The following is a 26,686-nucleotide window of genomic DNA, read 5'->3' as shown; positions in this document are numbered from 1 at the left end:
AGGTGGACTATAGAGAAAGCTGAGCACCGAAGAATTGATGCTTTTGACCTGTGGTGTGGAGAAGACTCTTGAGAGTCCCTTGGACTGCAAGGAGATCCAATCAGTCCATCCTAAAGGAAAGGAGTCCTGAATATTCATTGGAAGGACTGATGCTGAAGCTGAAACTGCAACACTTTGGCCACCTGATGCAAAGAACTGACTCATTTGAAAAGACCCTGATGCTGGGAAAGATTGAAGGCGGGAGGAGAAGGGGATGACAGGGGATGAGATGGTTGGATGGCATCACCGACTCAATGGACATGGGTGTGAGTCAGCTCTGGGAGTTGGTGATGGACAGGGAGGCCTGGAGTGCTGTGGTCCGTGGGGTCGCAGAGTCAGACGCTGCGACTGAGCGACTGAACTGAACTAAGCGTCCGGCCTGAGAGACCTTGGAGCATCGACCGAAATGGATAGGCCATTTTCTCCCACTTGAAGAAGTGGTGAAAAATAGAATGCATTCCATTTGGGAATTGAAGACTGAAGCCATAATTATCCCTTTTTTAAGACTATAAAAAGAAGTGAAATCTTAGCAAAATTTAGATTCCAGTTTGGCTTCATTTTATTTTGAATATCGGGAAGAAGGAGTGTTGCTTTTGTGGACGTGTGTACATGTGTCGCCTGTCCGAGCATCTTGTCGTCTCAGACACAGTGAGCCGCACACTCTAGATGCTGGTGTTCTGTAAAGAGAGCTCACAGGCCTGCCTTCTGGGACGAGATGGAAGGAGAGCAAGCTGAAAAAGTGCTCTTCTTCTTCGTTTCCTTCTTTTTTCATTTATTTACGTAAACCTTGAGGAGATTCTGTTTTCTGGGCTAACAGATTGCAGAGCCAACAGAAACTTTAATAGACCGAGTCTTCAGTGTTCAGCGTTCATGAGCTTCATGTTCAGATGTGACTTGGACACTGTTAGTTTCACCCAGAAACTAAGTGCAAAAGTAACCTTTCATTGGCCGAAAAAAAGCTCCCTTTGAAAACTGCTCCTGAGTGGAGACAAGTGAAATGGGTTAGATCCACCGTCAGGACCACGGGCCCTGAAGGACGGCTGAGCCAGGGGCTGCAGGCTGCCCCGCTCCTGCTTGGGAGCCGCAGGGAGAGCAGGGGACACGGCGACTGTCGCTGGGAGTTTGTAGCCTCTGAGCGGTAACCTGCTGCGGACCGTGGGCTTGCTACAGAAGGCCCGTGCAGGCTGCAGTGTTTACGGAGCGGCAGCCCGGCACCCCGCGCAGCGTGCGATGCAGCGCGTCTCCTCAAGGAGCAGCGCGTGTGAGAGGACGCAGCCGAGGTGTCTCACACATACCCTGAGTTCTTACGACAGGCCTGGCAGAGGATTCCTGGGGGCTCAGGGAAAGTCAGGCCAGGAGTGCGAGGCCCGCCCTGTTGGGAGCTGCGGGGAGTGGGTGCGCACTCCAGGCAGCGCGTGCAGGCCCTGCAGAGGGGCCGTGTGCGAGGCGCTCCGTGCTCCAGAGACCCTGGAGGAGACTGACGTGTGGAGGGTCCGGGCTGAGGCCCCAGGGCAGGCCGGGGCTGCGAGGGGCGGGCGGCCACAGCCGGGAGGAGTGTGGGCTTGCTCTCAGAGCCGTCGTCGGCCTCAGGAAGAGTGTTCTGAACACCTTGCAGAGATGCGCGGTGGTCGCCAGGTAGGATCACCAGTCCACGTTAGAGCCTTTCATCACCTCGAGAGGAACCCGGCCCCTCGCTCTCAGCCCGGGTCCCTGCTCTCCGCACTCCCTGCTCCTGCCCTCTGCCTCTCTGGAGCTCCCCACCTGGAGCATCGCCCCAAAGCACAGTCTGTGCATGGGCTTCCATGACCGGCTTCTTTCCCCGGCCTGCTGTCTCCAAGACTCTCCGTGCTGTGGTGTGCGTCGGGACTTTCTTCTTTCTGTGGGTGAACACTGCCCCATTGCATGGCTGTTCTGCATTTTGTTTGACATGCATAAGTTGCTGGACATGTGGATCGGTCCTGCCTCTTGGCTGTTTATAAACATTCAGGTACAAGCTTCTGTGTAGGTACATATTTTCATTTCTCTTGGGTGTATACCTCAGCGTAGAATTTCTTAGTCATCTGTCCATGGAAGATTTTAGCCAAAAAATAATAATAACTCGGTCTGACTTACATTTTTTAAAACTCTGTCTTTTGAGCTCTGGTTTAGCATTGTGTGTGGAGTGGACAGGGAGGAACGATGGGGGAGGGGGTGAGGCGACCCGTCGGGGCCCTCTGCAGACGGGAGCAGGGGGCATGGAGGGGGCGGTGGCCGTGGCAGGAGAGGACGAGGAGCCCCCTCAGGGCAGCTCCCCAGCGTGCTAGGTGGGCCCACAAGGACCCTGTTCCCCGGTCAGCGTAGCAGAGTGCACCTGAGCGGGGAAAAAGGAAAGGAGGCTCCCAGGGGGCAGACGTGAGGAGACCCCAAAAGCCAGAGTGGTCTGCGTGGCCCGGGGCAGCCTGAGGCCTGGGGGCTGGAGGCGTGGATTTGGCGCCCAGTGTGGACGCAGGATGCCGGGCTGTGGGCCTGAGTGGGCTCAGACCATTTACCGGGAGCCCGTCTGGGCTGCCTGGGTCCTGGCCCCTGCTCCAGAGCAGTGTCAGGGGTCTGGGCAGGGATGGAAAACTCTTTTCAATTTTTTCTCACGATTTTAAAGAATACGTACGTGTGTTATTTTCTTCTTCAGGCTCTTTTCCGTTTCACATTATTACAAGACGCTGAGTGTAGCTTGCTGTGCTTACAGTAGTCTTTGTCGTCAGAAAAATCTCCTTCGGGCTATTCTTACTACGCGTGCAGTTTGGAAATCCCAAGCCAAGAGTCTTAACATAGAAGCCAGGTGTGCACTCTGGACGTCTGGGGGCCAGGATGGCACAGACACGTTCGAAACTACCTCGAAAAGAAGCACGTGTGCAGCCTGGGGTCTGAGGCATTTCCATGCCGCTGTCCCCTCCAGAGACCCCCTCGCAGGGAATGCTGCGAGTGCTGGGGCAGGCATGTCCTGCGAGGGCGCGTGCAGCGCGGGGTCCGGGTCTGTGAGCTCTGGCAGAAACCGCAGCCTGTGCTTCGACTGGTCACGTCAGCACAGTCAGCCCGCAGGATTTTACCGGAGCCACACGGGAGGAGTGTGACCTGGAGGACCGTCTCAGGAAGCCCCGAGGATGGCTCTCCCGTTGGAGGTCCTGGCTCAGCAGTGCCGTGAGGTTTGGGACACAGGCCATGTGCCCGTCCACGACGTCTCACTGGCGGTCGGCACGACCCGGGTCTGCTCACCCTCACGGCTCCGTCCGGGAGGAGGGCTCTCTCTGAGGGGCTGCCTTGTCAGGGCTGCTGCCACCGCTGCGTGTGGTTGAGCAGGCGTTTCTGCCGGCAGAGGCTTGGCCTGTGTGAAAGGCAGACACGCTGCACAGTGGAGGGAGGGGGCCAGAGGACAGAGGCAGTCGTTTTAGGTCTGCGTCATTCTTGTCTTGCCATAAAGTGTGAATTTTATCCTCGGTGAGGGTAACTGGAAGTGAGCGGTGGTACTCAAGGCAGGTCTGTAGGCAGAGCAGTCAGGTGAGGGGTCAGGGGCACTTCTTGGGACAGGAGGGTCTGCTGCACGCTCGTGTGTCCAGTAGTGCTGCTTGAGCATGTGGCAGCCTCCTGGCGAGGCTGCCGTGTGCCTGGCGGAGGTGTCAGGAGCCGCGGTCCCAGGAGAGCTGGCCCATGAGTCCCTGAGGAGGCCAGCAGGCCGCCCAGAAGCCGCGGGTCCGAGGTCGGGTGTGTGGACGGGCCGGCCGCACAGTGAGGGTCGGAGGCGCAGGGCAGCTGCCCAGGGAGGTGCTGGGCTCAAGTTTTGGGGGTTGGTCATGGGCGGCGGGCGCTGATTTAGAGGGGACATGAGACCCTCAAGGAACAGGTCACTGTGCCTGACGCTGGGGGTGGTAAGGCCATGCGGCGTTTGCCCAGGCGTCTTCTGTGGAGCAGGTCTAGATGAAGAAGTCGTGTTCTGTGGCTAAGTGAGCTTGTTGACCTGCAGTCAGACGGTGACCAGGCTTCCTCTCCAGCCTCAGGGCAGGGAGGGCAAGCATTTGCAGCCTTCCCCACTCTCCGTGTCCACGGAATCCTTGTGATTTTCACAGGAGCCCCAGTGGTCTCCCGCTGGGATAATTGGGAGACTGCGGTGTCCGAGGGGTGGGCAGGAGCTGGTGGTGCCGTGTGTCTGTGCCGAGAAGCCCGAGCTGCTGCTCGCAAGGCTGTGGGCTGGAGTGTGTGCAGCTGGGGAGCAACTTCACCAAATAAAACATGCCATTCAAGCCTTTACAGAATCAAAGCCATTCAGTGTCTCCTTCCGACAAACACAGGCTGAAAGAGAAACAAATCCCATGTTTTGCAAACAACTGAATTTTCCTTCTGAGGAGACATGCTGGGTGCTCACTCTCGCCTGACGCGCAGCTTCCTCTGAAGTCGGGTCCTCGCAGCGGCACTCCGGCTCCTGCTGGGAACTGGAGGCCTGGGGCCTGTGTTTTCGGGCCCCGTTGGAGACAGTGTCGGGTCCACGGGCCTTCAGACCACTCACAGCGGGACCCGACCAGGGGGGGCATCATCTCAGGAAGCATCTCCTCTGCAGCGTCACCGCAGCCTGCGAGCTGGGGTTGGGTCTCCGTGCCCGGCGCACCGGCTCCCCACCTCTGAGCAGCCCCCCTGGCTCGGTGGGTGCAGCTGCAGCCGTCCCCTGCGGGGCCCTGCGCTCAGCCTGCGAGCTGCAGATAGGGCCCCGGGCGTCAGCGCGGGGGCTGGCCCAGGGCACAGCTGCGACGCTGCGTGGTGACCACACGGGAAAGGCCAGCACCGGGCTCTTCTCAGGGATGAGAGATAACTTATTTTTTGCTGTATTTTCCAGAGTTGTAGAGGGATGAAGTGTTACTATTGTAATGGCGGTGGAGGGCCGGCGAACCCTGTGGACAGGTCTCTGTGAGGATGTGTCTTTGAAGAGGCCGCAGTCCTTGAGGAGCAGCCTTGATAGTTAAGTGGTTCCAGACACCATATGCAGGAGTCTAGGTAATTTATGATTCTGTTGCATGAGTTCAGGGCAGGACCTCTGGAAGTTTATTACCTTTGAGAAGGGCACAATCTTGGATTTACAAAGTTTCTTTTTTTTCCCCCTGAAAAGCACCCCTGTGCCTGGCACGCTCCTGTTGCCCGATGGAAAGAAAGGGGGGTTACGGCCCCAGGTTGCAGGTGGAAATGTTGAGGCCCAAGAGCATCGAGGCGGGCGGTGGGGGCCATGTCTCAAGCTTCTTTTCCTCCCCGTTGAACTTCCTAACCATTTCTTATTTTGGATTTAAAAAAAAAAGAAGGTTCCGTACCGGGGCCAGTCCATCTCTACCTGTGACGGGAGCACAGCCGTCTCCACCTCATGGCCCTCCAGGCCTGCACACCGTTCCGGGGCTGCTCCCAGGCCTGAAGGCCCCGGGGCTGTGGGACTGTGCAGGGTTGCTGGACCAGAGGTGTGGTGGGGAGGGCGTGTGGCCGGAGCAGCTGCCGCGCATCCCTGCAGCCTCAGGTTTTCCTTAGCAACCCTGTAAACACCCTGCTCTAATATTAGAGCGCCTGCCTGGGATCCTCTTGGTCGGCGTCTCCTCCAGCTTCCCCCTCCCACAGTCCCCAACCCTGAATTTTACATTCTTTGTTTTTCTTGGCGCACTTTTTTTTCTTATAGAAATAACCAAAATGTTTTCTCTCTGCATGAACTGAAATTATTTTTCTTTCCCAAATAGCTCCCGCGCACTTGCTTTGCGTGATCTGTTTACAGCCGAGTCATGCACACCACATGGGTCGACCTTCCTGAATTCCTCGGGGTCTTAGTAAGCTGGGCAGTTACTCCGCTGAGAGAAGCTGTCAGCAGACTAATTTGGCCTCGTTTTTGGAATGCGAGAGGCTTAAACTCTGAGTCGTGGTTTTTAAGCTGTCTGACTCATCTCAGTCTCCATGCTGAAGGCGAGGCAGTGGTCAGCTCGGGGAGGTACTCTGGAAAGGGGCTCCCAGCTCCTCCAGCCTCTGAGCTTTACTCTGAAATGAGTGTTTCCTTTGCCTGCGAGGCTGGGTAGCGGTCGGTCCATGCCCGCCTCTGGCCACACTGCGGGTTGCTGGGTTGCTTGTGTGGCGAGTTGCCACGTTGACTCACCGGCGGTTAAAGACTACAGCTGCGTGACCCGCTTCCTCCATGTCAGGAGGCCATCTGCACCGTTTGGTCACCAAGCACACGCCTTGCCGTGCAGCGTCGAGTGTCACTGGTTCTGGGGGCGCCTCTCGTGTGTCCCGAGCTCCGACGTCAGCCACCTCATCTTGCTGCCGTGGCCCCTGCACCTGCCCGAGTGTGGTCCCGGTCGCTTGGGCACCTCCGCCCGGCCACGTGCCGCACAGGCACAGGGTGCCCGGGTCCACAGGTGCCTCCCGGTGACCGTGGAGGGATGTCTGCAGCTGAAGGGGAGCACGCGTGGCAGCCCTGCCTGTCCCCCGCAGGGTGAAGCAGGGGTCCTGCCGTCACCGCCAGCTCACAGCCGATGCCGCAGGGGGAGACGCAGCCGATCTGGGTTTAACGGCGCCAAGTGGGAAGGAGCTGCTAGCGTGTTTAGGGTCTCTTTTGGGGGTGATTCCAGTGTTTTAAAATTGATTATGGTGATGATCGCATAACTTAATATACGGAAAGCTGTTGAGGGGTGCACTTCAGTGGAGGTGTGATGCGTCCTGGCTCCGGGAAGCTGTCTAAACATAGCACAGCGGTGTCCAGCCCCCCAGCAGCTCCAGAAAAGCAGGCCTGGGCAGTGCCTGCCGAGGGCTGCTGCAGTGAGCCCGGGGGCCTGGGAGGGAACGGCTGTTTTCTGTTACTAAACGCGGCTCCTGAGACACGCACTCATTGGGTCCGGAGACAGTGGCGCTTGTGGCATGGTTGCTCAGCACCACTTAGCAGTTCAGGAGCGGAGCTCCCAAAGCGCCCCCTCCCCGCCGGACGTGCGTGTCCAGAAGGGCCTGGGGCCGCTGCCCCTGCTCCCAGCCCCACAGTGCCAGCGCCGGGCTGATACCAGCCCTGAGTTCACAGCTAATCTTCTCCTGATAAGGGGCTGCTTTTTTCAGAGCTGTGAGTGCCGGTGCGCAGTGGGAGGGGCCGGAATGCTGGGCCCTCACTCAAGCCGTGCCCACCCCATACCAGGTGATTTCCCCATGTTAGGGAAATGGTCGCTTGCAACAACCTCACGAAACGAGCTCTGGTGTTTACTAGGGGAGGGCCGCAGAGGGGCGGCCACCTGTCTGTTGAAAACCAGGCTCCGGGAACGCCGCTGCAGGGCCCAGGTGTGTGGCGGTGTGTCTGGGTGCCCGACCTCTCCCCTCTGTGACTTGACCTGGCAGTGGAGTCCTTGCCGCCCCTGGATTTACAGAAATGGGAGGTGCGGGAAGTGGATCTTGCTGTTCCAGGTTTGCGGGCGGCTGGCGTGCCACCCCGGGCCCCCGCGAGCGCGGGGCCTGAGTGTGGGAGCGGCGGGTGAGTCTGCCGGAGACCCTGACGGCCGGAGCCTTTTCCGCTGTCCGCCCTCCGCTCCGGTTCTTCGGGAGGCGGGCAGGTGTGCACGCTGCTCGGGTGCTGTGTTTGGGGCTGGAAGTGGTGAGGGCTGGATGCAGTGCGGGCCAGAGCCCGTGTGTACCTCCGCTGGCGTCTCCTCCGTCCCAGTGTGTGTGAACCTGTGTGCCGACTCCGGGCCTGCTCACGGAGGTCAGGGTGGCAGGGGGCAGATGGGCGTTTGGGGAAGTTGAAGCGTGTGTGTCCTGCTGAGATGAGCATCAGCGGCGGCGTGCTCGCGGTGGACAGTGGCGCTCAGGTGCTGGTTGTGTTGCTTCATCTTAAGCGTCACATAGCGTATATTTTGGAGAAGGCAGCGGCACCCACTCCAGTGCTCCTGCCTGGAAAATCCCATGGACAGAGGAGCCTGGTGGGCTGCAGTCCATGGGGTCGTGAAGAGTGGGACATGACTGAGTGACTTCCTTTCACTTTTCACTTTCACGCATTGGAGAAGGAAATGGCAACCCACTCCAGTATTCTTGCCTGGAGAATCCCAGGGATGGGGGAGCCTGGTGGGCTGCCGTTTATGGGGTCGCAGAGAGTCGGACACAACTGAAGTGACTCAGCAGCAGCAGCAGCATATATTTTAAGTAAATAAAACATGGCAGATATTTACCTCAGAGAGACAAGCTGGTGTGGGGGTGTGAAGGTATAAGGCACCACTTGAGTTGGCCTTTGAACAGGAAATCATAAAGTGAAGAGACTGATGCATTGAGCTCCGGGTAGAAGCTATTCGCCTGCTACAAACTGGACAATCAGATTGAATCTTAATGGCAGTGAATGTTTTCCCGTGTGTGTGAGTCGTCCCCTCATGGTCTTGGGTGCGCAGAGGACCAGGTTCCAGACAGAACTCAGAAGGTACCAGGTCAGGCCGTGCAGGAGGCTCTGCTGCTGGGTCGTCGGTTCGGCCCACAGAGTCGCTGCCCGTGGGACCTTCTGGACTCGGCCTCCGGGAGCCAGACCCTTCCCTCCCTGCTCCTCCCATCCCCCTGCCCCGTGTGTCTCTGGCAGTTGCCCGACTTTACGTTGCAGGTAGCAAGCCCAGACGTCCCCGCGTGTGTCTGATGTCCACGCTGACTCTGTTCTGGGATGGCCGCTGTCCCCTTCTCTGCTGAACCAAGTTCTGTTCTTCCTGGGAGAGCTCCTGACAGCAACCCCGCTGCTGGCTCTGTTCCCCCAGGCCCGGCCGAGGTCAGGGTCCGCTCCCCGTGCGCCTCTGTGGCCCAGTGCTCAGGCTGGTCCGGCTGCCGCTGCTGCCGCGGGAGCTCCCTGGGGGCTGGTCCTGCTGCGATCTCCGCACAGCACGCGGGTGTTGGGTGGGGGCCAGCGCGCTGCTGTGCAGTGACCCCCGTGTCCAGCGGGGGGCAGCAGAGGCACGTGTGGTGACCGTGGTGACTTGGGAAGGCGGCCCCTGAGACCTTGCTGCTCTGTGTTTGGGTCATTCCTTCCCGGGGGTGTCCAGGCGGGTGGACTCTCCTCCTGGTGAGAGCGGCAGGCGCAGGGGAGGGCTCCCGGGCCCTGCACCTCGAGGTTGCCTTTTAATTTAGCTCCGGTCCACTTGGAGACCAGAGGTGGCCGTTCCGTCAGCCACACACTCACTGCTGTGCCGGGAGCCGTGGGTTTAAAATGAGAGCCCTGCGTGCTTCATGCCCCGAGACTGGGGATGCCAGGTGCCCGCCTCGGAGGCCGTGAGGGAGCAGGCTGTCGGGGCGGGGGGTGTATGAGGCGCTCGGAGGAGAAGGCGGGTTGTGTAGGGTGGGTGGTCCTACACATGACCTACCTAGAGAAGGTCATGAAGTGAGGGGGACCCAAGCTGCCTTCAGGCGTGGAAGGCCTAGACAGGTTGAGGGGTTGATGTTTGTGAACACTTACTATATACCAGTTCCCCCAGACGCATTCAGCCTTCGTAACTGTGAGCTGAATAGTACTTTCCCTTAGTGCATATAAGAAAGTGGAGGCAGACTACGGTCCTGCCCACAGTCATAGAGCTGGTACATGGCAAAGCCAGGGCTCAAAGCCAGGCCTCCGGGACGCCACTGCCCCCTGCTCTGACCCCGCGGGGCAGCGTCCGAGGCACCAGTCTCCACTGGGCCCTGGGCGCCGTGAGCTGGCAGTGTGGGCGCAGGCCTAGGGCTCTGGGCATTCTGATTTTGAAGGACGTGAGTATGTGGCCTGGGAGAAACCATCCTGAGAACAAAGACTGGAAGCTCTCTGTCCCGTCTGAGGCCAAAGGGCACGCAGGGCTCCTGGAAGCCGCCTGCGGTGTCTTCGGCCCGCACACGGCGCCCACGGGGGTGCCCCAGAGCCTGGGGGGCACCTCTGTCTGAAGAGCTGGGGCTGGCTGCCGGAGTCACCTGGGCGAGCCGCTGCCTCTGGTTCTTCCTCAGACGCTTTTCCTCAGGCTCCCTGTTCACGCTGGGCAGTAGAGCAGCCTCACTTTTATTTTGTTTCCTCTGAAGAAACCCTAGTCTTCCGACCTTAAAACGGGGGGAGTAGAGCGTGACTCACGGTTCCCGTGTGCTTTTGCTGACCTGTGATAAAGTGTGGTGACAGCTTGGAGACCGGAGGGGACCTCGGCTCCTCCCTGAAGAAGCACGTGGAGGAGGGGCGCCCCGAGCAACGCTGGGGATGGCAGGGCTGCCTCCTCATGTCCCTGGGCCAAGGTGCCCGCCCAGGGGCGCGTCGCCACCGTCTGGCCTGGAGCCCCCGTGCCAGCCGCCCGTCACCCGCTCCCCGTGCCGCTCGCGAGGCGGGGCCGGTGCCCCTCGTCCTCACGCCGCCTCTTCCCTCTGAGACCTGCTGCCGGGGGCTCTGCCCTGCCGCTTCCCGCCGACCCCACGCCTAGCCGCCGACTCCGCCTGTGCCCCCGGAGCCTGTGTCTTCCGCGCCCTGCGTCCTCTCCCTCCTCTGGCTCCCGCAGCCCTCCCGCCCCTGCTGGCTGCCCCTCTGCTCCTCTGGGGCCGCCCCCGCCACCAGCTGCTCAGGCCCCTCCGCGTCCTCCGGGCTCCTTTCTTGGGACCTTCCTGACGCCACGGAGCCTGACTGCCGGGGGCTGCCCAGGACTCTCGCTGGTCGTGTGTGTGTGTGTGTCTGTGTTTGTGTGTGTCTGTGTGCGTGTGTGTGTGTCTCTGTGTGTGTGTCTGTGTGCGTGTGTGTGTGTGTCTGTGTCTGTGTGTGTCTGTGTGTGTGTGTGTGTCTGTGTGTGCGTGCATGTGTGTGTGTGTGTGTAATTTTACTTACTTGTCTTGGCCTGCACTGGGTCTGCGTGGCTGCGTCCAGGCCTCTCTCTGGCTACAGAGGGCTCTAGGGGATCGGGGCTCAGTGCCTGTGGCTCCCAGGCTTCGTTGCTCCTCGGCGTGCGCGATCTTCTGGGTCAGGGATCAAGCCCGTGCCTCCTACCTTGGCAGGCGGGTTCTTTCCCCCTGAGCCGCCAGGGAAACCCTCGCCGTTGTTTTCCTGGCCGTTCGTTTCCTTTCCCTCTATTTTGTCTCCATCTGTTCAGGGTGATGCTGGAGGTATGCACTGCCTTGCGTTCTCAATTTCTCTTCAGAATGAGGGTGTAAGCAAATGAACCAAACCACTGCCTTCCCTCTGACTCTGAAAGGCAAGAAAGAGCGGGCAAAGTCTGTTTGCTCTTACATATTTTTGTCCTTGTTAGAGGCCTTGAATAGATGTCACTCTGCTGAGGAACATGAAAATCAAAGACTTCTTTTCTTCTCCCTAGAAGTGACCAGGCCTCCTCGAGTCCTATCTGCCCTTCCCCTTGAGAACACATCAGAGCACCCTCCCTCTCCACCTGCACGGCCCTCGGGAACCCTGCCCTCCCCCTCCCTTGGGAACTGAGAAACATCAGTAACCTCAGATACGCAGATGACACCGCCCTTATGGCAGAAAGTGAAGAGGAACTAAAAAGCCTCTTGATGAAAGTGAAAGAGGAGAGTGAACAAGTTGGCTTAACTCAGCATTCAAAAAACTAAGATCATGTCATCCGGTCCCATCACTTCATGGCAAATAGATGGGAAACAGTGGAAACAGTGACAGACTTTATTTTTCTGGGATCCAGAATCACTGCAGATGGTGACTGCAGCCATGAAATTAAAAGACGCTTCCTCCTTGGAAGGAAAGTTATGACCACCTGCTGCTGCTGCTGCTAAGTTACTTCAGTCGTGTCCAACTCTGTGTGACCGCATAGACAGCAGCCCACCAGGCTCCCCTGTCCTCTCCAGGCAAGAACACTGGAGTGGGTTGCCATTTCCTTCTCCAGTGCAGGAAAGTGAAAAGTCAAAGTGAAGTTGCTCAGTCGTGTCCAACTCTTCGTGACCCCATGGACTGTAGCCTACCAGGCTCCTCCATCCATGGGATTTCCCAGACAAGAGTACTGGAGTAGAGTGCCATTGCCTTCTCCGTATGACTAACCTAGACAGCATATTAAAAGCAGAGACATTACTTTGCTAAAAAAGGTCCATCTAGTCAAAGCTATGGTTTTTCCAGTGGTCATGTATGGATGTGAGAGGTGGACTATAAAGAAACCTGGGCACCAAAGAATTGATGCTTTAGAACCGTGGTGTTGGAGAAGACTCTTGCGAGTCCCTTGGACTGCAAGGAGATCCAACCAGTCCATCCTACAGGAAATGATGCTGAAGCTGAAACTCTAATACTTTGGCCACCTGATGGGAAGAGCTGACTCATTGGAAAAGACCCTGATGCTGGGAAAGATCGAAGGCGGGAGGAGAAGGGGACGACAGAGGATGAGATGGTTGGATGGCATCACCGACTCAATGGCCATGAGTTTGAGCAAGCTCTGGGAGTTGGTGATGGACAGGGAGGCCTGGCGTGTGGCAGTCTGTGGGGTTGCAGAGTCGGCCACGACTGAGCGACTGAACTGAAGAGGCATGCATAGTCTCGCCATCCCGCAATACCTCTGCTGACGTCTTTAAGTTTTACTCACTTGGAGATGAAGCTGTGCCATGTTTCATTTTTAAAATATTCTTGTTACATATTTAAAACATCCAACATATCAGTTTTTATCCCTATCAAGTCCTGTGTCTTGCCTACTGGCTTCAATTTTTAAAATAAGTTGCTAAAATCTCGTTCACACCGCTGTGGCCCCTCAGTCCCGTCTCCCTGGCCCCTCCCTCGAGGGGCCACTGCTGTGAGTTTGGCCGTCACCATTTTCAGATCTTGTCAGTCGTTACTTCACGCGTGTGCACACATACCATCCTTTTACAAGGGTTCACTGTGTGTGTGAATTGTGGTGGTCTCTGCACAGCAGTCTGGAGCCTGCTGTTCTCACTTAGCGGGTCTGTCTGTCCATTTTCATGGCTCGCCGAGGCCATGGTGTGAGCGCAGTGCAGTTGGGTTAGCTGCATTTGCTACTGATGGGCATCCAGGGCGCTTGCCTGGTGCCCCCCGGCGCTGCAGCTGCGCTGTGCACCCTCGCTCCTGGCCCCTTGCGCCCGTGCAGCGCTCTGTCCAGGGCGTTTGTTCCCGAGGAGGCCCGCTGTCAGGAGCCGGGTGCAGCTTCTGGAGAGGCCACCCTGCCTGCTCCTGGTCTCACCCGCCGCGGTGAGCGTGCAGTTCTCTGCAGCCCACGGTGCGCTTGATGATGTCGGTGGGTTTGTAAAGACAAAGGAAGATGAAGTGGCTTCTCTTTGTGTTAATTTGCATTTCATGATTACTAGTGAAAGTGAACGTCTCTTTTGTTTATAAGGCTTTCGGGGTTTCCTCTTTTGTAAATTCCTTTATTATATGCTTTATTTTTTTCCTGTTGGAATTTGGCCCTTTTTTAAAACCTTGGTACAAGGTCTTCACATAGTCTAGACACCAGTGTTTGCAGGTTCACGCACACGTGATAGCCCAGTTTGTCTTGTAGCGTGTGGATGTTCTGTAATTCAGCATCCTCGCTATTGTTGAAGATCTGAGTTATTTCCGTAAATATTTTGTGTGTTGACTTGGATTTTCTTTCTTTCTGATTAAAAGAGAAAAAGCTGTGGTGAGGCTGCATTTGACCTGGTCTATCCTGCAGTCAGGGACGGATGTTTGAGAGTGGGCCAGGCCAGCTGGCAGGTGCAGCCTGGGAGTGAGATGGAGCAGCCTTGCCGCCCCCTGGTGCTTGTCTTCCCTTTTTGGCACCCGTGAACTCACTGTAGGGTGGCCTCCATAAATACAACACTGTCCTGTGGAAGTGGCTTTGGCGTTCAAGGCTGGAGTGATTTTAATGGAACGGGTGCTATAGGCAGATGGTTATCTTGCTTCCTTCCCGGTTTGAAATGAACCATCAGCCCCCTCTCAGCTCAGAGCAGAGCTCAGACGCAGGGTTCCCCAGCGCTGTTGCAGAAAGCAGCGCCTGTGGGTGGATTCTGGGTGAGAGCCGATCCTCATCACGAGGGCTCACAGCCTTGTGCAGTCCTGGGAGGCCCCTTGGTGCCTGCTCTTCAGGCTGCCTCGCGTACTGCAGTTTACTTAGAGAGCCCTGGGGCCTGTGCTGAAAGTGCGCCAAGGGCATTATGGCCTCTTCCAAATGAATTATCTACTTCCGGGAAAACTGATTAGGGGAGCTCCTTAATAGACTAGGTGGCGTGGATATTATAGCGCCTTTCTTTCTTTCCCAAATCACTGCTGAGCTTCTGACGTGGGATGGAGAGGTCGTGGCCGGAAGCAGCGGCCGGGCCGTCCCTGGCACCTGCCCTGGTGCTGGGTGAAGAGGCGGTGGCAGCCGGGAATGCCCTCGTTGCGTGAGGACCTCGGGCTGAGAGTGCTCAGATGTCTTGTCCGGGGTTTTCTAGCATGGGTGCTGCGGGGCCAGGGTTCGAACCCCGGCCGTCTGGCTCCACGTCTGGTCCTTCCACACTGACCTTGTCGGGAGGTGTTCTAGGCCGTTTATTACTGTGACGACTTTCTTGATGCTCACTGACGATTTTGCACAGCTTTCTAAGATAGAATTGGTGCATGTGTTGTAAATAAAGGGGCACTGTGAACTTTAGAGGCAGAGAGCAAATTATTTCTGGCAATCAAATTATTGTAGTAACAAATTATTTTGCTTATTTCCAAGTATTTGAATTCTACTGACCATGTAACTTCAGACAAAGCAAAATGTTTCCCGCCTTCCAGGAGACGCAGTAGGCAGGTATGGTAATTAGATGATTTGGCATCGAAATTCCTTCCTCTGTCCCTGCATTGCAGATGTGAGCCTGGCTTTTATCTGGAGGCCAGAGCAGGGGCAGATGTAAAGCCAAGGCTTCTGCTGCGCTGTCACTGCAGTATCCTGTGGGCTGAGACTCGTCTGCAGAGCAGAGCTGTGCAGGGCAGATGCGTGAGCGCCCGTGACGCGCTGTGTGGGTTTGCCCCGGCATGGGCGTTGCCAGGACTTCTCTGTAAGGGCCAGGTGATGAATATTTTGGACTTTGCAGGCCATTTTGTTTCAGTCGCAAATACTAAACTCTGCTGCTGGTGTTGGTAAGACCTGGTTTGCAGAATGTGGTGGCCGGGTGTGGCTCCAGGATTGCAGCGTGCTCCCAGAACGTTCAGGACTCAGGCGCTGCTGAAAGCGCAGCGCGTCCCCCGGGAAACCGGGCATGGAGGAGCTCACTTCTGTGGATCTGGAACCCACATCTGGGCAACAAAAGTGAATGAGGATGTTCCTTCCCTTCTCAGAAACTCTTAAGATCAAGTACTCGGGTTTTCTGAGGTTTGCTGTTATAAGTGTTTTTCCCTTACAACTTAGTACAGATCTCACATATTCACACAGGTTGCAAAGTAATATACATGATAGCAGTTACAAATAGACCATGATATAGTATACAGATGATGGAGATACATGCATGGACGAAAACCTAGACGTCTGCGTAGCTTGTTTTCCTGTGGAGAAATTCAGTTTGTTTTGTTTTCACAGGTTGGTCTATTTTCTGATTCTGAGAAGAACGTGTGTGATTTCAAACACTTAAGACTCCAAGTGAGGTGAAAGGCCCTCGATTTCCCCCCAGAGCTGTTTTTATCAGCTGCATTTCTCTTGTTCGATAAAAGTCACTGGAGCAGGTGGTGAGATGTGCCCATTAGAAGCTTGCACCTTCACTGTGGCTTCTGTCCAGGGTGCAGAAAGAGACGACAGTCAAGAGTTGGGTGGCTTAGGGGCGCTCCCTGTGTTTGCAGGCAGAGGTGCGGTGTGAGGAGGCTGCCTGGCGCCCAGGCGGATCTCCCGGGGAGGGCTGGTCCTCAGTGTGGCCACTGACTCGCTGACTCCAAGGCTGGCCTATGGCTTGCAAGTTTGGAGGCTCAGGTTTGTCCAGTGCCCCGAGGAGAGGAGTATACTCAGGAAGGAGGCATTCACCGTGCGCTGAGAGCGTACGGCGGCTCCAGCTCACTGACCCACGTGGCGGGAAAATCTCTCTCAACATGCAGCCTGGCTGAGGACCTCTGTTCAGACTATGGCATGTCCTATAACAGACAAACCCTCCCACTGAGAATAAGCAGGGAAGGTGGATAAACAGAAGGGGAAGAAGCCTGCGGAGGTGCTGGAGAGATGGTGACGATGGCCGCTGGGCATGTCCCAGTCCTGGAGGGAGTCGCAAGGAGGTGAGCCCTGCCCCGGGCTGTGCTGTCCCCGAGGCACTGGTTACAAGGCTCCTCACGCTGAGGGGACAGAAGCCAGAGTTCAGAAACAGGGCCCCAGGGGCCCCTAGACTTCCACCGGGACCGCCAAGGGCCCACCTTCCGGCCACCAGGCTTCCCAGACCCAGGCCAGCTTTGCAGAGACTGAAGCCCAGCCTCTGAGCAGCTCAGTCTCAAGGTGGGTTCAGAGGGCTTGCCTGAGCCCCCTCTTCCTCACAGTGTGGTCTGCACATCACCAGCGTCACCTGAGAACCAGTCAGAAGCTTCTCGGATGCCCTCCAGACCTGCTGAGTCAGTGCTATGGAGGGGGAGCCCTGTGAGGTTCGTAGTCACGGCCTTCCGAGCGACGCTGCTGCGTGGAAGTCAGGGAACCACTTCCTCAGCCTGACTGCCAGGGACGAGGGTCTCCTCTGGAGGGTGGCAGTGCTTCCAGAGCTGCAAGCCATTACGATTTTCTTTCATTGAAAATTCTGGCATTAGTTTAAAAGCCACCACACATGCTGCGTAAGCGACTGATTTATGAAAGACTAGGAGAAAATACAGACACCAGGAGCAGGCTCAGGTTGGCATGTTCAAGGGAACAGAAGGCAAGAGGAGAATTTCAGTAGAGAGCTGCTCTCTGTTTATGAAGATGGAAATTCTAGAACTGAAAACTAAAATAACAAATTAAGAAATCACTTGTAGAAGGGCAGCTGAAGAGAGGACTCGTGAACTACACAGACTGGACAGCAGGAGGCGCCCAGCGTGCAGCCCAGAGAGAGAGCAGGAAGGCCGGGAAGAGCATCCTCAGATTGGAGGGCGGCGGTGCGCCCTGGGGCGCTGACCTGCAGCTGGAGAGGAGGGGGCCCGGCTGCCTCTCCTGGCCGTCGCCGCTTGGAACTCGGATGCTCAGACCCGCCCTTCAGATGTAGGTGCCTAGCCAACATTTTCTTGAAAGCGAGCGAACTGAACTTGTCATTTTGAGTATTGGTTGCAAATTATAACATTTAAGGCAGAAGTTAGAATTTTCCAAGACTTGTACCTTTGGGTGACAATATTCACTGCTTCCCAATGTGCAAAGACTTCTGAGACCAAAGCCAGTGTTAGAGAACGTGGAGTTTTAGGAATTTTATTATTTTTTATTGATAGAATGGATGAAATGAACACTTTCTCTCTGGTGTACAGTGCAGTGATTTGATAAGCATGTTATGGAGGGACTGCCGCAATCACTTTAATTGCCGTCTAGCCCCGCACGCGCTTTCTTTTTCCCTCGTGGTGAGCACTGTCATGGTCTGCTCTCTGAGCAAGTCTCGGATACGCAGTGCGTGTCGGTTACTGTGGCCCCGTGTGGCACACACTCCCGGCACTGGCTGCCGTGTAACTGGAAGTTTGCACCTTCTGAATACCTCACCCACTTTGCCCACCTGCACCCCCAGCAACCCCCAGGCTGTTCTCCGCACCTGTGAGCTCAGTTCTCTTAGATTCCACATGCAAATAAGATCACAGCATATTTGTCTTTGACTTACTTCACCCAGCGTGGGCCCTCAAGGCCATCCATGTTGTGGCAGGTGGCAGGATTTCCTCCTTTGGTGACTAAATAGTATTCTGCTGTGCGCGTGTGTGTGCGTGCGTGCGTGCATGCGTGTGTATGTGTGCGCGCATGTGTGTGCACATGCGTGTGTGCGTGTACGCATGTGTGCGCATGTGCTGCGTGTGTGCACGCGTGTGTGCGTGCACACACATTTCTTCATGCACTCATGTTGATGGACACGTGGCTGGTTCCCTGTCTTGGCAGATGTGACTAGTGCACGTGGGGTGCAGTTTGGGCACCGATCGAGGTGGTGCTCTGGTTTCCCTCAGGTAAATAGCCAGCAGTGAGCTCGCTGGGTCGCATGGTAGTTCTGGAGTTGCTGTTCTCCAGCGGCTGCAGCAGCTTACGTCCCCCAGCGGTGCGTGAGGACGCCGTCTCCGCATCCTCGCCAGCGCTGGTTGCTTCTTGTCTGGTAGCCGTCCTGACAGGTGTGAGGTGACCTCTCACTGTGCTTGTGGTTTGTGTTTCCCTGGTGATGAGTGGTGTGAGCGCCTTTTCATGCGCCTGTTGTCCATCTTCTTGGGGAAAAGTCTGTTCAGATCCTTTGGCTGTGCTTTAATTGGAGTGTTTGTTTTCTGCTGAGTTGTGTGAGTTCTTCAGTTTGGCTGTTAACCCCGTATCAGCTATATGACTTGTGAGTATTTCCTCCCATTCAGTGGGTTGCCTTTTTGTCCAGTTGCTGGTTTCCTTTGCTGTGTAGAAGCAGGAAGTTTGATGAAGTCCCGTGTGTTCATTTTGCTTTTGGAGTCAAAAAGGCATTGTCAAGACTGATGTCAAAGAATGTGGTTTTTAAAGTTGCCATTGCGCGATGAAACGTGTTCGCGTTTGGGAGGGCTGTGCCAGTATTTCCCCAGAGCCACGTCTGGGGAAGGCACTGCAGCTGAGGCACAAGACAGACGACTGGGTTCTAGCGTGACGGGCGCGAGAGCCCTGCTGATGTGGCTTCAGGGTCCACGTGGCAGCTGACCTTAGGGGTCACTACCTGTGTTAGTTACTGTGACTGTGATTACAGAGGACTGTCGACTGTTACCTGAAAGAGCTGCTCTTAGACTCCTTGCTTTTCCAACTACATATCTCTGCAGGACTGGGTATTTTTGCATATTTTAGCTAAAACAAAATACACACATATTGAATGCAGAAATGTGTATTAAAATCCAGCTATCTTGTTTTAAGCCAACATTAAAGAAATTTACAAACATGTAAAAGTAATACTATTCTTACTAAAATTTTGTTTTAGAACATGTATTTTCATAAAAGGTAAATTATTGATATTAACATGTAATAGGGCTGTCATTTTCTAATAAATTCACAAATGCTGTTTAATTTCTCGATTTTAATGTTTAATAAGGTAAATATTAATAGATATACCCCATATAAACAGAGGCTGTTTGGGAATCTTCAGCACTTTTTAAAATGTGAACGGTCCATGACCAAACAGTCTGAGAGCCGTTGCCGTAGACGCAGGTGGAGCCTGCATGACTGCGTCCCGGCGTCTCCCCTGGGCCCCGTGTGGCTCACGTGAGGCTCGCGTGTGGCTCGCGTGTGGCCCCGTGATGCTCGGCGGCCGCCCCGCGAGGAGTGAGTCTGCCAGCACACTGGCTCTGCGGCAGCGTTTGGCCGCGTCGTGTCTCTGTATCACAGCTGGCTGTTCTCACAGTGCTTTAAACTTTTCCTTGCTGTATTCGTTAATGGTATCTGTGATCAGTGGTCTTTGAGGTTACTGTTGTAATTGTCTGGGGTGTTACACACCACACCTATATGAAACCACCAGCAATCAAAAATGCTACTTCTCATTGCTCCACTGACCAGCAGTTCCCCCACCTCTCTCCCGTGCCTTGGGCATCCCTCTCCCTGGGGACACAACAGTACTGAACTCAGGCCGAGAGAGTCCCCACCAGAGTCCCTACGTATCCAACTGGCAGGAGGAGGTGCGCGCCTCCCAGTCTAAATCTAAACCTAGAAACGACTGTGCTCAGTGAGGAAGGCACTTCGAAAGCCAAGACAGGCCTAGAGCTGGGCCTCTTGCACCGAACAGCCAGGCTGGGGATGGAAAGGACAGGTGCTTAGAGGAGTGGGAAGTGCTGCTCCAGTGGGTGATAGAAAGGGAAGCAGCCTCGCTGCTGGTGTACAGAGGGAAAGCCTGAGTGGTCTGGATAGAAGATCAGACAGACAAGCTTCCTTTAGTCACAGCCTCGCCCAGAGCGAGACCTTAGCTCCCTTCAGTTCTGGGACGGCAGACAGGTGAGGACGCTGCGGAAGGAAAGGCTGAAGCTTAGCAGTTGATCATGAGGTTTGAGGAGAGACGCCATCTTAATAACGTAGAACTATAACCCTGAATATTCATTAGAAGGACTGAAGCTGATTGTGGCCACCTGATGTAAAGAGCTAATTCTTTGGAAAAGACCCTGATGCTGGGAAAGATTGAAGGCAAGAAGAGAAGGGGGCAGCAGAGGCTGAGATGATTAGATGGCATCACAGACTCAGTGGACATGGATTTGAGCAAACTCCTGGAGATAGTGGAGGACCGAGGAGCCTGGCCGGCTGCAGTCCGTGGGGTCACACAGAGTGGAACACGACTTCGCGACTGAATAACGCAGGTGCGATGAGGTGAAGCAACAGGTGGTGACGTAGAAGCTGCAGCAGGTTATCCAGAAGGTGCCGCTGAGATCGTCCGTGGACGCGGCTGCACTAAACGACAGGTTCTGTGTCGGTGAACCAGCCTCTGCTGGAAGAAGGTTCCATCCATGACTTCCGTAGTTAGGCGAGCCAGTGCCTGGCTTCAAGGCTTTAAAGGACAGACTGCCTGCCTTGTTACAGGCTGGTGACTTTAAATTGAGTCCAGTGCTCGTTTACCGTTTCGAGAACCAGGGCTCCTGAGAGTTATGCTGTGTCTGCCCTGCCTCTGCTCTGTGATGGAGCAAGAAAGCCTCAAGACAGCACTCCTGTTGACGGAAGGTTTACTGAGCTTTTCAAGTTCATCGCTAAGACCTACTGCTCAGAAAATAAGGGCTCACAACTTTGCTGCTCACTGACGGTGTGCCCGTGTCACCCGGGAGCTCTGATGCAGGTGGGCGGTGGGATTCCTGTGGCTCATGCCTGCAAACACGCCTGTCCTGCAGCCCGGGGGTCAGGGAGTGATTTTGACTCTCTGGCCTATTGTTTAAGGACTACATTTCGTAAGGCTGTAACTGCCACAGACGTGAGTCCTCCGATGACCTGGGCAGAGTCAGTTGAAAACCCTCTGGAGAAGACTCACCAAGAACGTTTGTGACTCGTGGGAAGAGATCAAAATATCCACCTTAGCAGGAGTTTGGAGGAAGTACATCCCTGCCCTCCTGGATGAGTTCGAGGGGTCCAAGACTTGAGAGCTGAAGGAGCTGTACCGGAGGACTAGGTGAGAAGGGAGCCTGAGGCTGGGACAGAATCGCTGCATCTCGTGCTAAAGCTTGAAGGGCAAGGACCTGCTTCTTATGGATGAGCACGGGCAAGGGTTCTTGTTCACAGCAGCCAAGACACGGAAGCAACCTAAGCGTCCGTCAGCAGATGAATGGATAAAGACGAAGTGGTGCAGGTGTGCGTGAAATAAAACTCAGCTGTAAAAAGTTTGCAGCAGCAGGGGCGTAACTAGAGGCTGCCGCAGGAAGTGAAGTTAGCCAGGCGGGAAAAGGGCAAGTGCCGTGTGGCATGCCGCTAATGTGTGGAGCACTTGAAAACAAGAAAGACACAAATGAGCTTACGCAGAAAACAGAAGTAGTCACAGACATAAACAGACACTTACTGTTACTAGGGGGAAGAGAATGGTGGTGAATTAGAACTTTGGGGCTAACATAGACACGTTGCTGCTAAGTCACTTCAGTCGTGTCCGACCCTGTGCGCCCCCAGAGATGGCAGCCCACCAGGCTCCGCCATCCCTGGGATTCTCCAGGCAAGAACACTGGAGTGGGTTGCCATTTCCTTCTCCAGTGCATGAAGGTGAAAAGTGAAAGAAGTCACTTAGTCGTGTCTGACTCTTTGCAACCCCATGGACTGCAGCCCACCAGGCTCCTCTGTCCATGGGATTTTCCAGGCAAGAGTACTGGAGTGGGGGCCACTGCCTTCTCCAACATAGACACGTTACTACTACACATAAAGCAGATGAATAGTAAGGACCTCCGGTATAGCACAGGGGATTGTGCTCAGCGCTGTAATATCCTAAAGGGAGAAGAATCGGGAGAAGAATCGATGTAGGCATGTGCATAACTGAAACATCTTGCTGTGCCCTGAAACCAACAGAACAGTGCAGACCAGCTGCTGCTGTCCAGGCGCTCAGTCGTGTGCGACTCTCTGCGACGTTGTGGGCCGCAGCAGGCCAGGCTGCCCTGTCCTTCACTGTCTCCTGGAGCTCGCTCAGACTCGCATGTCCGTTGAGTCAGTGATGCCACCCAGGCATCTCATCCTGTTGTCCCCTTCTCCTCCTGCCTTCAGTCTCTCCCAGCATCAGGGTCTTTTCCAATGAGTCGACTCTTCACATCAGGTGACCAAAGTATTGGAGCTTCAGCTTCAGTCCTTCCAATGAATATTCAGGATTAATCTCCTTTAGGATGGACTGGTTGGATCTCCTTGCAGTCCAAGGGACTCTCAAGAGTCTTCTCCAACACCACAGTTCAAAAGCAGCAATTCTTCGGCGCTCAGCTTTCTTCACAGTCCGACTCACACATCCATACTTGCCAACTGAAAAATCAACTGTACTTCAATTTAAAAGATAAAATATTTTTTAAAAGTTTTTTTTGCAATGGAATCTTCTCCTGGCGAAGATGCTGTGGAGACTTGAAAGTTCCAAGAAAGCCTTTGGATTCTCACAGAAACTTAGCTGAGAAAGCAGTGGTGGGATTTGAGAGGATTGGCTCCAATTTTGAAAGAAACTCTACTGTGGGCAAAATGCTGTCGAACAGCATGACAGGCTATGGAGAAGTTTTTTATGAAAGGAAGAGTTAATCAGTGAGGCAGACATTGTTGTCTCATTTTAAGAAATTACCGCAGCTCTCAGCAGCCACCACCCTGCTCCGTCTGCAGCCATCAGCATGGAGGCAAGACCCCCCACCAGCAAAAAGATAACATCTTGCTGAAGGCTTAGCTGATGGTCACCATTTTAACAATCAAAGTATTTTTAGTTGAAGTACATCTTTTATTTTCTAAAGATACCATGCTGTTGCACACTTACTCAACTACAGTGCATTGTAGACGTGATTTGCACAGGTGCTGGGCACGCGACTGAGCTCACTGCAGCTTTCGCTTTATTCTGGTGGTCTGGAGCTGACCTCAGTGTCTCTGAGGCATGCGTGTGTTACGGTGCCAATTGAAACACATCGTTAGGATATTATCAGCAGTCACTGTATACGAAGATGTAGATAAGATTCCTTGGCAAACAAGTGTTAGCACAACAGACAATCTGGACAGGCCTAACTCCATTAAGGAAACGGAAACCCTTACTTAAAGCTTTCCCATAGAGGACACTCTAAACCCAGATGGCTCCACTGGGGAGCTCTTCCAATTGCTTAAGGAGGAACTGACCCCCGTCTCCCACAGATTCTCCAGACAGACAAGGAGAGAGTGCTTTTCACCTTTCATAACTTTAATTCCCAGACTGGCCAGGTTGTTACAAGAAGGGAAAAGTACAGGCCAGTTTCTTCCAAGAATAAGGATGGGGAAATCCGGAAGTAAATAATACTGAATCTATATGAAAAGTACGTCTATATATGGTGATGCATCCTGGCCAAGCTGAGCTTATCCCAAGGATTCAGAGTTGTTCTATCATTTGAAAACCGTTCAGCAAAATCCACCACATTCACAGAAGGACGGAAACAATCATCTCAGTACCTGGGGGGAAACGCGAGTGATAAACTGCACAGGCTAGTGACGAGAGCCAGAAGGAGCAGCACACACACCTCCACACACACACACACGTACACGTGCACCAACACCCCACACACACCCCACACACACCCCCCCCACACCTACACACACACCAACACACACCACACACACCCCCCACACCTACACACACACCAACACACACCACACACGTACACGTACACCAACACACCACACACACACACCCCACACACACACCCCCCACACCTACACACACCAACACACACACCACACACACCCCACACACACCCCCCACACCTACACACACACACCAACACACACACCACACACACGTACACGTACACCAACACCCCACACACACCCCACACACCTACACACACACACACAACACACACACCACACACGTACACGTACACCAACACACCACACACCCCACACACACCCCCCCACACCTACACACACCAACACACACACCACACACACGTACACGTACACCAACACACCACACACACCCCACACACACACCCCCCACACCTACACACACACACCAACACACACACCACACACACGTACACGTACACCAACACACCACACACACCCCCACACACACCCCCCACACCTACACACACCACACACACGTACACGTACACCAACACACACACACCCCCCACACACCCCCCACACCTACACACACACACCAACACACACACCACACACACGTACACGTACACCAACACACACACACCTACACACACACCAACACACACCACACACGTACACGTACACCAACACCCCACACACACCCCACACACCTACACACACACACACACCAACACACACACCACACACGTACACGTACACCAACACACCACACACACCCCACACACACCCCCCCACACCTACACACCAACACACACACCACACACACGTACACGTACACCAACACACCACACACACCCCACACACACACCCCCCACACCTACACACACACACCAACACACACACCACACACACGTACACGTACACCAACACCCCACACACACCCCCACACCCCCCACACCTACACACACCAACACACACACCACACACCCCACACACACACCCCACACACCTACACACACACACCAACACACACACCACACACGTACACGTACACCAACACACCACACACCCCACACACACACACCCCCACCTACACACACCAACACACACACCACACACACGTACACGTACACCAACACACCACACACACACCCCCCACACCTACACACACACACCAACACACACACCACACACACGTACACGTACACCAACACCCCACACACCTACACACACACACCAACACACACACCACACACGTACACGTACACCAACACACCACACACCCCCCCACACACACCCCCCACACCTACACACACCAACACACACACCACACACACGTACACGTACACCAACACACACACACCAACACACACACCACACACACGTACACGTACACCAACACACCACACACACCCCCACACCCCCCACACCAACACACACACCACACACACCCCACACACACACCCCACACACCTACACACACCAACACACACACCACACACACGTACACGTACACCAACACACACACACCTACACACACACCAACACACACGTACACGTACACCAACACACCACACACACCCCACACACACACACCCCACACCTACACACACACACCAACACACACACCACACACACGTACACGTACACCAACACACCACACACACCCCCCCACACACACCCCACACCTACACACACACACCAACACACACACCACACACACGTACACACACGTACACGTACACCAACACCCCACACACCTACACACACACACCAACACACACACCACACACGTACACGTACACCAACACACCACACACACCCCCCCACACACCCCCCACACCTACACACACCAACACACACACTACACACACACCAACACACACCACACACGTACACGTACACCAACACCACACACACACCCCACACACATACACCAACACACACACACACCAACACACCACACACGTACGCACACATACACCAACACACACACACACCAACACACACCACACACACACGTACACATACACCAACACCACACACACACATATACCAACACACGCACACCAACACACGCACACCCCACACACCTCCACACACACACCAACACACACCTCCACACACACCACACACACACCAACACCACACACGTACACACACACACCAACACATACACCACACACACATCACACACATCACACACACACATACACCACACCACACACACCCCCACACACCTACGCACACACACCAACACACCTCCACACACACCACACACGTACACGTACACCAACACACCACACACACCCCACACACACACCCCCCACACCTACACACACCAACACACACACCACACACACGTACACGTACACCAACACACACCTACACACACACCAACACACACCACACACGTACACGTACACCAACACCACACACACACCCCACACACATACACCAACACACACACACCAACACACCACACACGTACGCACACATACACCAACACACACCTCCACACACACACACACCAACACACACCACACACGTACACATACACCAACACCACACACACACATATACCAACACACACACACCAACACACGCACACCCCACACACCTCCACACACACACCAACACACACCTCCACACACACCACACACACACACCAACACCACACACGTACACACACATACACCAACACATACACCACACACACATCACACACATCACACACACACATGCACCACACCACACACACCCCCACACACCTCCACACACACACCAACACACACCTCCACACACACCACACACACATGTACACACACACCAACACACCACACACACCAACACCACACACATACACCAACACACACCACATACACACATACACCAACACACACACCACACACACACACCACACA

At 54.8% G+C, this 26,686-nt stretch overlaps 1 protein-coding gene across 4 annotated transcripts in view; it reads left to right on the top strand.

Annotated features, from left to right (window-relative positions):
- PPP1R12B (protein phosphatase 1 regulatory subunit 12B) overlaps positions 1-26,686 on the top strand; it is a 173,311-nt gene that overhangs the window by 77,180 nt on the left and 69,445 nt on the right. The window lies entirely within an intron of this gene.

This window comes from Budorcas taxicolor, chromosome 16, assembly GCF_023091745.1.
Source record: "Budorcas taxicolor isolate Tak-1 chromosome 16, Takin1.1, whole genome shotgun sequence".
Taxonomy (NCBI): Eukaryota; Metazoa; Chordata; class Mammalia; order Artiodactyla; family Bovidae; genus Budorcas; species Budorcas taxicolor.
Note: the sequence above shows the minus strand (reverse complement) of the source record. Positions and strands in the feature narration are given on the sequence as shown.